The following is a 12,715-nucleotide window of genomic DNA, read 5'->3' on the forward strand; positions in this document are numbered from 1 at the left end:
CATTTGAATGGGACAAAGAACTGTAGAATAATAATAGTATAGGTTAAAATGTCCACTAACAGTTGCACTGTCAAGCCAGACCTAAAAAATCCATGTAGGTTGGTGACTGCCCTCTTCCGATCGGTCCTGCTGCCAGAGTAAAATATAAGACTCTTTAGTAGCTTTACAATGTGGTGTATGTCCCTCACAGTTCAAGTTTAGGCAGCTAGATACACAAAAATGATCACAAATGTGTGGAGGGCAGTGCACAACTTCTGCCCAATCAAAACATGTACTCTTGGCTCACAACATGTAGGCAGAGCCAAAGCCCCTCTCTGGTTATGCACATATAATTGTCTGGTACATCTGCGCTGTAAAGCCAGACCATAAAAAGGCATCAACATGCAGAAGCAACACTTTGCATCAATGGGCAGGCTGGAAAGAGCATTTGGTTCATCCGCAGCAAAGTTATCTTCTTGCATGAATCCTCTTTGCAAAGGGGCAGCACTGGATGCTTGCAGGTGCAATCTTGCACCTCCATTCTGTTGGAGGCTTGGGGACTCATCTAGTATTATCCATTCTTAGGACTGGTCCTGGTGAATCTTTAGTGACACGCTGGCTGTAGGCATCAAGGAGGCATGGTTTGAGGACTGTGTTTCTGCCAGAAGACTGCGGTGTAGCATGGATGCCATGGGCCATAATGCACGGAAAATCGCATAGTGTTTGGACAGCGAGCCCCACATACCTCTGGGCTCCAGGTGCTACTTCTCCTGCAGTAGTAAATGAAAACTACGACTGTGGCAGCAGCTTTGTACTGAGCCTACTTCTACCAGCTTGCATGTTTGGCGCCTGAATAGCGTGGAATTAGACTGCAAATGTCAAATAATGTATGCTGACGAACTATCTAGACATGATCTAACAAGGGAAATGATAGGCGCACAGGGATTTTAAGTCTGGTCTATATAGATGTTTGTACTGAGTAAAGGATAAGCAGCAGTAGCGTGAAGCAAGAAAAAAACCCATGTTCTAACAAGAGCCCAAAAAAGGGCAGCCTTTTTCTAAAACAGGAAAGTGTACAAGTGAAATGGGGACAAAATCCATAAAAAAAAACATTGCGGTCTTTAGGAAGATGGGCAACATAATTCTGTGATTAGCTTCGTCTTGCTGGAAAATTTAGCAATATTATGAAATTTTGAAATTGTTACTCCTTAATATTGATATTTTACGTATGCTTTGATAAAAAAAAAATCTGAGTGAGAGTCTGCAAAGCTGTTCATTAAAAAATCCAGTGCCATATGCAGAGTTTATGTGCGAGTGACGTACAACCTCCGTTACCAAGGAGCCTAATGACACGCAAGCAGAAGCTTAGTAGAACCATTTCTTCACTCTTCTGTCTGGCTCAGAGACCTGCCCAGGTGCATGAGATGTGCTTATAGAATGAACACATCTTGCAGAATGCAAAGTAAAAGTTACTTACCAATGGCACAGACTATCAGCAATAGAATCCCCCTAGATTCAATGCTACCCCATCGTAGGCAGGAATCCGAGACATATTTTTTAAACATTTTTGTTTTTCTGCTTTGTAATAATATACCCTTCTAGTTGCACCGCTGTTTTAAAAGGGGTAGGCTCTGTTAAATAGTCGGGACAGGTGTGATGCAGGCATACCAGAATGCAGAGCTCAATGGAAGCCATTTTAATTCCTTCAGCAAAGCATGTACCTCTGGAACCTCTGCAGCCTGCACCTCTGGAAAAAACATGGAGACTTCCCACCAGTGTCATGAATCTCAAGACAGGACTCCTGCTGGGTAACAATTGTTCCAGGTAAGTAATATTTCCTTTTCTGGCAAGAGAGCTCCAAAGTTGTTTAAACCCACAACAGACTACCGAACAGCACTGAAAAGCTGAGAAAATGTTTGGAAGAGTTCAACACGACGGGCTGGGAATGGAAAATAAGGTTTCTCCATCAGTTTAACAAGGACGAACTGCCAGAACACCCCAGCCCATTTCATCTCAGTGCAAAGTTGACCACCTTATGTCCTTTTTTGTGACATATGGGTCAATTTCGGGAAAAAGCCACTACAAAACAAGAACAGCTTTTGAGATTGTACTCTCAAGTGTGTCCTTGTTGTAGATGTATGCATTGCCATTTGCTAAGCCTGGTAAGTCTGAAAGAGGTTTTTGTAAAAAGGCCATCTTCATAGCATCCCTTTTTCTACAGGCTGAGTGCTGGTAAGGCAGATAAGACTTCAAAGCCAACATGGCGACTCAGAGCGCAAAACACAGTAAACTCTCCTCCTTCACCCACCCAAAAACCGCAATACTTTATGGTTTTCACCCCTAAACAAGAGACCAGTACTGAATTTGTTTTAAAATAAAAAAAAGTGGGAAATGATTTTCCAAGGAGCCTGTCACAGCAGCTGGGGATACAGGTTACCTTCGGTGCCTAATCAAGATTCCACCTTATTTCGCTTTCTTCCACCACCCTACACTTCCGGTTTCTTTCTTTTACTTTTGTACGTTCTTTTCATCTCTGCATTCTCATTTGTCACTATTCTCCCATCTTTCTCTACCTCCTTCTGACTCCCTTTGGTGGTTTTCTGTCTTGTGTTGGGTACATTTCTGATGATGAAAAACAAGTTCCGTTCCCTAAAGATGAGTGCCAGTTTTCAGCACTAGAAAAGACTGGCACAAATTAAACACTGCAAGAGACCAATCACGGTGCAGACAGCCTCAGCTGGACACATGACGAGACGCACTTTGGCACGTATGACAGTGAATAGCGTCACCAACTCCCAGAGCACCTACCTGTCTTTTGTAATCTATGTAGGTGCTCCGAATCTCTCATTGCACATGGATCTCCAGGTTGGAAGATAATCGGTTTATGTTTAAACAGTATGAATCTTTCGTTTACGAGTGGTTATGAACTGGTCAACACAGTATTGAAGATCATTGGCATTGTTGAGTGAACTGCTGGTGCCTTTAATAACCACCTGTCTAAAGCAGTGCTTCCATAGCATTGTAGAACCACTGCCACATGTACACAAAGGTGATTTTTTTAATGTAACGAAAGTATGGTGTGGTAGCGCACTGTCATTGACTGACAGCACATTTTCATTGGAATGGCCACTAACTTTGCACAGACATACAGTTTTACCCATAAAACTATATTGCATACAAATGATAACACGTGGAAATCGGTTTTCAGAGAATATTTATCATTTTGCATCTTGAAGTTAAGTCTCTTGATTTGTTTTGATCCTAATAAATTCTCTGTTTCCATTACACTTCAGAATTACAAAAAAGTGCTTCATTTTGCTTTACTAACTGCTGAATGTGTACAGTTAATTTACAGGTACTGAATTTTTTTTGTGTGTGTTATAAAAATATGACATCCAGCATCCTTTCTTTTCACTCTCCTTGTACCCCAGCAAGATTGTCAAATACAGTGGCGGCTCCTCCGCTACGGCAGAGGAGCCTCGCCCTACTGCTCAATAGGAAAAATTAAATAATGATATGTCATTATCATCATTTGATTTTCTCTCTTGCAGTTAATGGTGGGGCGGGCTGGTCAGGGCAGCAGTGCTATGCACTCCCAAAGTGCGAATGAACTGTTTGGCCAGCCCTCTTGGGCCGACCAAACAGTTAATGCACACTTTGCATGTTCCTACCAGGCTGCATTACACAGCCTGGTCAGGAACATGCACATGCTACCTGTTTCAGTCTGAGCGCCGATTCGCGACACTCAGACCAATCACAATGCTGTATTGCAGCGTTGTGATTGGCTCAGGGTTGCCCGGGTGCTTCCTGCTGCCTCTGGCCAGAACAGGAAGATTATGAGGACAGAGGAGATGCTATTCAAGGTAAGTCCTTTTTTTTATTGTATTCCCCCTCCCCCCGCCGACAACCCTGTCCTGTAGCAGCCGCTACTGGTCAATTAGCTGACTTTACTTTTACTGCTCTGGATGTAAAGTAGGAGGAGTTTGTAAACACCAATCCTCCTGTTAAAAAAATATGCATCAATTTGTCAGAAGATATAGCCTAAAATTTGACCTCTGACTTTGAAGCGCAGCAAATGTTATAACATAAATACAGAATTAAAAGCATCTTTATTTATTGCTTGGACTTTTGCAGGTCAGCAGTTGAGAAACAGTGGTTTATTCCCAAGCAAACATGCAGGGCTGCTTTCACCCAACAAGTTGTGCTTCTACTGCTTAACACTTGAAGTAATCCTTCATTGCTTACTTTAAATCTGAAGGAATGGCTGTTCATCTCCCACTAGAGCTTGTTTCTTTGATGCACTGGATAGTGGTTAACAGCAGCAGGAAAATCTCACGTCTACAATATAACCAGCCAACACAAACAAAGATGATCGGAGGAATGCTTGTAAATAATCTAAACCCATGGTTATCACTCAGGGTGGCATTCAATTCCATCAGTGTTAGCACTGAATTGCATAGGGAAAGATTCTGTTTAGAATGGCAGTGCTCAATAAAGTCTGGGTTGGAATGCTACCCAGATCGATCGCCAGTGGTTTAGACTATCAAGCTTTCCTCGCCATAACCATTTGTGTGTTACAATAGCATATCTCCTGAGAGCAAACTGCTACCTGCATCTTCAAGTTAATAATCTTTAAATACTCTGTCACAGCAAGTCTTAACCTTTTCCATGCTCATGACGAGCTGAGCTCGTCATGAGGCACGGTGCTCCGGTGCTCATGACGAGCTCAGCTCGTCATGAGCTGTGGAACGCTCAGGTGCGGGGAGAATTCCCCTCCTGTGCTGAGCGTTCCACGGGAGCCGGTGCACCTGTGACGAGCTCAGCTCGTCATGGGCACAGGAGCGCCGTGCCTCATGACGAGCTGAGCTCGTCATAAGCATGCGGACGCTGTACGCGCCCTCCCTCCCAGCACAGCGGGGGAATTACCCCCGCAGCGAAGGGGTTATATCCATCCTGGGCTTTTCTTTCCCACAGTGCATGTGTATTGTGATAATAGTGACAATCAAAATACAAGACAAGACTAAAAGGGTAAACGAGAATTGACTGGTACAAAAGTGCCTGGGTACCGGCAAGGCTTTAATGACTGTTCTGCCCATAATGCACAATTCATTTCAAAACCTCACCAAAACTCCGGAACGTCAATGTTCTGACACCAAATTTCTTTAGTGCAAAAAGAACAATTGATGAACAGAAGGCTGAGCAACGTCAAACATTCACCCCCGGTACAGTGATTTGGGCCTAAATCCATTTTTTTTTGCTCACCATGCCATTCCAGTATGGACCAATCTATATGCAACAACATCCTTCATGACACACAGTCGGGGTTTCGTGCTAACTATAGCACGGAGACAGCCCTTCTGGAGGTCACTGAAGCTATCAGGGAGACTCTCGATCTAGGGGGTAAGGCTGTATTAGTCATGCTGGATCTGTCGGCGGCTTTCGACACCGTCCCACATGACGGTCTCCTTTTAAGACTCCAGGAGATCGGGTTCCGTGGGACGGTGTTGGATTGGTTTAGATCTTTTCTTTCGGACCGTCGACAGGTGATCTGGGCACCACCGTTCTCCGCTGAAATGCCGCCGCTAGAGGTGGGGGTTCCCCAAGGATCCATTCTGAGCCCCATCCTTTTTAATATCTATATGGCCCCTCTGGCGGCGGTGGCGGAGGCTTTTGGTGCCCAGGTCATATCTTACGCCGACGACACCCAGCTCCTGTTCACGTGCAGGAAGGGAGAGGCGTTTGATGGGGCAAAAATCAGGGACTGCCTTGGTTCAGTCTTTGCGTGGTTCCAACGGCATAGCCTAAAGTGCAACTCAGACAAGTCTGAGTTGCTTTTTTTTGGTTGTGCTCCTGACCCATGCTGGAAATCCTGGTGGCCTCAGGACATGTTTCCTCCCGAGACGGTATCAATGCAGGCCAAAAATCTTGGTGTGATCTGTGACACTGACCTGTCCTTTAGATCCCAGATCAATGCATTCTCAGGGAAATGCTTTAGCATCTTGAGGATGCTTAGAAAATTCTTACCGATGCTATCACTGCAATACAAGAAAATTGTAGTCCAGGCATTAGTCGGATCACGATTTGATTATGCTAATGCCTTGTATGTGGGTCTGCCGAAATATTTGCTGGCAAGATTGCAGATAGTACAGAATTCAGCTGCAAGGGCTATCTTTGGCCTTCCACGCAGAGCCAGAGCCTCCAATCTGCTCAAGGAGTTACATTGGCTCCCTATTTCTAAAAGAGTTATTTTTAAAACTCTTACTTTGGCGTTTAAGGCCCTTCACTCTGTAGGCCCTGAGTATATTAAGAAGAGAATGGCTTTTTATGTACCAAGGAGGACGTTGCGATCGGCTTCATCAGCCACGATTGTGGTCCCGCCTATCAAACGCGCCCGGATGGGTGGTCGGTCCTTCCGCTATTTAGCGGCCCTCCATTGGAATGGGCTCCCGATTTCTTTGCGGAAAGCCAACAGTCTTCTTATTTTTTAGAAAGGAGCTGAAGACGTGGCTCTTTTCTGCGTGATCTCCATGACCACCTATGAGTTGCTGTATGGACATTTTGGTCTCTGATCTCTTTGCTAAAGCGCCGGGACACCCTCGTGGGTAGCCGTGCGCTATAAAAGAGTGCGCACATAACATAACATAACATAACATATGCAAATCAGTCTTGACCCTGCACCCTATGGTAACAGTCCAGCCTGAGCTGCCAGTCCAGGCCCTCCCTGGACCGGAAACAAGCATCCTATGACTGGTTTCGGGGTATCACCCCATATCAGCCAGAATAGCTTGAAACCAGGGGTATGGCAAGCATGGGTTCAGGGAAAACCTGGCTTGACAGTTCGGGCTGGACTGTTCCTACTAGAGAAGGGTCAATACTGATTTGCATATAGCTGGGTCCAAACTGAGGTGGCATGGTGTGCAAAACAAGGATGAATTGGGCTGAGGCCACAAGTAATTATCAGTGGCTGAGAAAATTCCATCCATCACTGTGTTGTATACTTATTGTGTTGCCGTAAGTGGGACGGGTATGGTCAGATGTGGGTCCTGTGTACATTGTCACTGGAACCAAGCTGTATCCAGCTGATGAGACCATGACAAGGGTAAAACCAGTCCTGGATTGCCTGTGTTCCGGTTCAGGCAGGACCTGGCTTGGCCGTTCTGGCTGGACTGTTACTATTTGAGCAGGGTCAAGACTGAAAATCAATGGATTAGGATGCAGCCCGAGAAATTACCAGTGGCTGAGATTAATTTAAGCATTCCATCCATCACTGTTTTGGATACCCAATTTATTTAGGGCTGGTGTTTTCATCAGAATAAAATGATCCACTTCAATACACAATTAATAACAGGCCACATTTATATTACTGTGAATGAGAGTAAAAGCCTAGGGCATATACAAGCACATTGTTCAAATTAGAGGGCAATTAATTATGTAAAAAATAGTCAGTTGTGCAAGAACCATTTTGAGATCGAGGGTGCTGCTATTAAGGCTATAGCAATGAAGTCATAGGAATTGTGAAAAATCCAAGTGTCACACAAAGCAAGTGTGGCAAATGTGTTGGTGTGTTATGTAGCAGATGGTGTATTTTAGATCACTGGGGTGGTAGCACAGTCATTTACAGACTCCACATTTTTTGTTGAAATTGCCACTAAATTTGCATAATCACACCGTTTTACTGGTAAAACTATACAGTGCACAAACAATTATTTGAGGAAATCAGGTTTCAGATAATATTTATCATTTGCACATCACCAAGTAAAGTGTATTGCAGTGTTTTGATCCTATTAAAATCTTTGTTTCCATCGCACTTTAGAATTACACATACATGTGCTTCAGTTGTGCCCTCCTAATTGCTGACACATTTTGAAATATGTGTATAGTTCATCTACAGGTATTTAAAAGTTGTGTGTTTGAAAAATACTGACACCCTACAACAGTTACTATCACTTCTTGAACCAGCAAGATTGCCACATTGGTCCCTTCTACAAAATCCTCTCACTTTACAGCCAGAAAAAAAGCCCTAGTTTCTGAATAAGCAATGATTTATCAGAAAACAGTCTGACATTTGACCTTTGTTTTTGAAAGCGCAGCAAATGTGACAAGATAACAACAAAATTTGAAGTCATATTTAATGCTCATTCACCGACTGAGTCCAGCACAGTTAATTTTTGGGGGTGCAGCAGCACACCCCTTTCGCGCATATCTACTTCCAGCACCTACAATAACAGTACAGAATTCGGAAGTGGGCAACTATACATCACGCATGTAGTTTCAGGTCGAGCCTGAGCAGCGCATGTGCAGCTTTACGAGGCATGCTATAATCTAGACTGTGGCTTGAAGCAACTCCCATCTTTTCCATTTGTTCCTGTTCGTGCACTCCATAAACGCATGCTTTTTGTTGGTCAGCATGTTAAATTAGTCCCACCTTTTTGTGTTTTAAACCCTCCCAGGAGACTGCCCCTTGTTAATATTGAACCCCATAGGCAGAATGGGTATAGGTTGAGGTGGAAGGGAGAAAAAGCGGACATAATATCTAATTCCATCATTTCTAGTTGCCTGATGGAAATCACGGCAATCTTAGAACAGGAAGAAACCTCAGCTGCTAGTATTGACCACTTCAATAGAATTAACTCAACCATCAATAAGAAATTTACTAAAAAGGTCGGGCACAAGAGTAGATATAAGAGGGGATGGTTTGACCATGCTTGCTCTATTGCCCGGAGGGATCTTAAAGAGGCTCTGGCAGTGAAACCAAGAGATAAGGGTCTGGTGATTCAACTAAGGCAAGATTATAATTTGATCCTTAAACGCAGAAAAATTGAATTACAGCAGGAAGCGTGGGACAACCTTATACAAGCAGCAGATTTGAAGAACTGTACTCTTTTTTGGTCTACGGTGAATAGCCCATTCCTAAAAGATGAAAGGGTACCAGAACTCACATCAAATGTGAGTATGGAATCCTGGATCGAACATTTTTCTATTATTTTTGATTCAAGTAACAGACCGGCTTCTAACGAAGAAGGGTGGCCTATCATAGCCTTGAATATTTCTATAGATGAGGTTATGGCCAGTATAAGAGCCAGTAAGGGAGGGAAGGCACAGGGACCCGATGGCGTACCCATAGACGTGTATAAGACCGCTCCGGAGATTTGGGGCCCATTGTTGGCTAAAACCTTCAATGCAGCTATTTGTTGTAAAATACCGTCTACCTGGGAAGAATCAATAATCGTCCCTATTTATAAGAAAGGTGACGCCAAAAATTATCGGCCAATATCTTTACTGGACTCATCTGTCAAAATTATGAGTCGGGTCCTTTTAGTAAGATTAGAGGAGTGGGCAGAACCAAATGAGATCTTATCTAATTGCCAGTTTGGATTCAGAAAAGGGCGTGGCACCATTGAGCAGTGTCTGAATCTAGAGCTCCTGGTAGGGAAATATACACAGGCCAAAAAGGGGTCGCTTTATTTATGTTTTGCTGACTTGAGCAGCGCTTTTGATTTAGTAGACCATGCTATATTATGGACCAAACTGTTAGAAATGGGGGCTCCTGAAGGGATAATTTATTTCCTGGCCCGCCTGTATGAAAAGCTTAGCACCAGTGTCCGATATGGAACTAATGGGGAGTGTACGACCAAGTTCAGGATCGGGAGGGGAATCAGACAGGGGTGTGTTTTAGCACCCCTGCTTTTTACCCTCTTTATAAACGAGGTAGATTCTGTCCTGCAGGTAGTCACGGCGGATGCCCCTAGAGTTAACAATTTAAACATCCCTGTGTTACTCTATGCGGATGACGCCGTGCTACTGTCCAGGACTCCCCTGGGTCTTCAACGTCTAATGGACTGCTTTGTGCAGTTCATCAAAAATAGGAAACTAGTGATCAATAAATCAAAAACATATGTGATGGAGTGTGGGCCCGGTCGAGCTAAAATGAAAAGCAAATCCCATTATTTTATTGATGGTGAACCGGTCCAAATGGTCAAAAATTTCTGTTATCTGGGAATTACATTTTCAAAAAAGTGGTAGCTGGGATACTGAACACAAAGCTGTTAAAACCAAGATGATTAGGAGTGCTAACGGGGTCTTTGTTTTCTCCAAGAAGTTGGGGAGTAGGCGAATTAAAGACATGCTAAAAATCTATCAAGCCAGATGTCTTTCTGCGGCCCTTTATGGGGCTGGGGTTTGGGGTGTGTCACCAGCAGGGAGCCTTCAGGTGGAAGAGAACAATTTCCTGAAAAGGCTCCTATGTTTACCCAAATCCACCTCCAACACCTTGGTTCACAAGGAACTGGGGATTCATACACTAAGTGATATGATTATGTTAAGACCCCTATTACTATGGCGCTCTATCTGGCTGAGTGACGGCACCTCATTGAATAGAGCCATCATTGAGGATTGTCTTTCCTTAGATCAGTACTTAAAGATCCCTTGGATTAAATACATTATTGAATGTTCCCAAAAGGTTTTTGGCCTTAATGTGATTAATGATCCATGCAGCATCTTGGATATCTCCAAATTAAATATGAAAATAACTTTTCTGAACTATTGCAATGATGGGCAATCTTTGAAGGATTCTAAATTATCCACATATATATTGTACAATAGCATGAATGATTTTTCTGGATTTCATCCGTATTTGTCACATGTAACCAGAGTTTGGCATCAGTTTGTACTAACCAGAATGAGGATGGGAACAGTACATTATCTTGTTGCGTGTCCTAATATTAAAATGCGCCCTAATGGACCCTGTTCATGTGATAATAAAACGGAACAGAGCACGAAGCACTTTCTTCTATCATGCGAACTGTATAATGAATTACGGAAATTCTTTCTAAAGCCGATGTTGAAAAGATTTGGAGTGAGAACAATCACGGACTCTACGAAACTGCTTTTTAATCTACACCACCCGGACATTTGTTTTTTTTACTGCTACATTTTTGCTTAAAGCAATTAGCGCCAGAAAAAGTATGTGTTTTTAACTATTTTAAATATTTATTCCATCCCCCTCAGGATAATATTTGTATTATGTGTTTATTCTTAATGAAATGTTTGTTTCTGCAACTGTGTGTGCTTTTATGGACATGTTTTTAATGTTCCGAATAAAGCTTTATGATATGATATGACTGCCCCTGTTACACATGGTCTTATAAGCATGGATCAAACAAGGGACCCGTGCAAGTAAGACTTCTGTAGATTTTTTGCTAAACAACCCTCATCCTCAAGCCATCTGCAGCCTGGTTACATTTCTGAGTAAAGTTGACAAAATGCTAAGAGCCGTTGCTCCATCGGTCTTTTCTGGAACTTACAATTCCTTTTATTAGATCCTCCTGCGTTATAACGAATAAAGGCACGAAGCATGGACTCACAAGTAACGACGTGCGCCCATTAAAAGTGCAATTCATCATCTGAAGGCTCCAAATTTGTCCTTAGGGCTCCATGCCAGAAACGTAGGAAAGACCAGGATAAAACGGTTTCATTACGAAACGATCTATTCGGTCAATGCACTAGCACATACATTTTCCCAATAATTGAAGAAATGGCTAACCGAGCCCCAAATGAACAAAATTACCCACAGCTTAATTTATTACGGAGACAAAACATATTTGGGGTAACATATTGATCGAAGGTATAACATTGAATTTGCTTTTATAGTGTCTATTATCTTGCTTATTTATTAATTACTGCTTCGAGTGATGCATTTGGAACTTGTATTTTATCATGCAACCAAATATTTTATAACTACCTGGCCACTAGATCTAAGTTGGCTGTTCCCTTTCCTAGTTTGTAAGGTTGTATACATTTTTGTAACGGTTCTCACTACAAACTTGTACTGGCTTTTATTAGCTGAGCATGGATAAAAGCTTGAAACGTGGTCTTACGCTATATTTTTTAAATAGGTTCAGTTGTAAGTACTATATTTTTTTCCTTGCTTGCGTCCGCTTGTGTATCTGCACAGTGTCTGCTTCACGGACGCTGTGCTTCATGTTCCGCTCGGCCTTTGCATTGCAGGTTTATTTATTGTTTTACTTTGGAGACCGTGTGCCTTTTAACGACGTGACCACTTTCATTTTCGCCATTGTGTTTTGTTTCCGGTTTGTGGTAGCCTGCTCTTCCTGTGCCGTCTCTCCATTCACCCCGCCCCTACAACCCTTCTAAGATCGCTGCTTGTATTTTAACCTCTTCGACGCTGATGACGGAACCGCTCCGTCATCAGCCTCGGTCGAGCTATGCTGATGACGGAGCGGTTCCGTCATGGCCCGCCCGACGCGCCTGCGTGGCGCTGATTTCGCGCCTGCGCGTTCTATTGAGCGGGCGGGGCCATGACGGAACCGCTCCGTCATCAGCACAGCTCAACCGAGGCTGGTGACAGAGCGGTTCCGTCACCAGCGTGTGAGCGCGCGCGGCCCCCCCGCCCCCTTAGCGCTGCGGCAGAATAGCCGCCGCAGCGAAGGTGTTAAGTGATTTGCCCCAAATCACAGTATGTTGAGCCGAAGCAGAGACTCAAACTCCCGAGTTGGCAACTCTGTCCTCATGCCGTTCACAGCAAGTTTGATACCGATTCATTGCTTGTTTTTTTTTTTTTAAATGTTGCCTTATAAGGTCCGAAAGGAGAGACCTATTGCGTTGCAAATGCTTGTTATGAATGAGTGTGGTAAAAACCAGCCAACGTTTAGCGTTCCTGCAGAGATCAATCACAGAATAAATCCGGGTTTTCACCACGAGCACTCACTTGTCCAGT

General features: G+C 43.5%; 1 protein-coding gene across 1 annotated transcript in view; it reads right to left on the bottom strand.

The window, feature by feature from the left end:
* The window catches only part of CRIM1 (cysteine rich transmembrane BMP regulator 1), a 937,771-nt gene that overhangs the window by 210,070 nt on the left and 714,986 nt on the right, over positions 1 to 12,715 (bottom strand). The window lies entirely within an intron of this gene.

Source organism: Lissotriton helveticus, chromosome 6 (assembly GCF_964261635.1).
Source record: "Lissotriton helveticus chromosome 6, aLisHel1.1, whole genome shotgun sequence".
Lineage (NCBI taxonomy): Eukaryota > Metazoa > Chordata > Amphibia > Caudata > Salamandridae > Lissotriton > Lissotriton helveticus.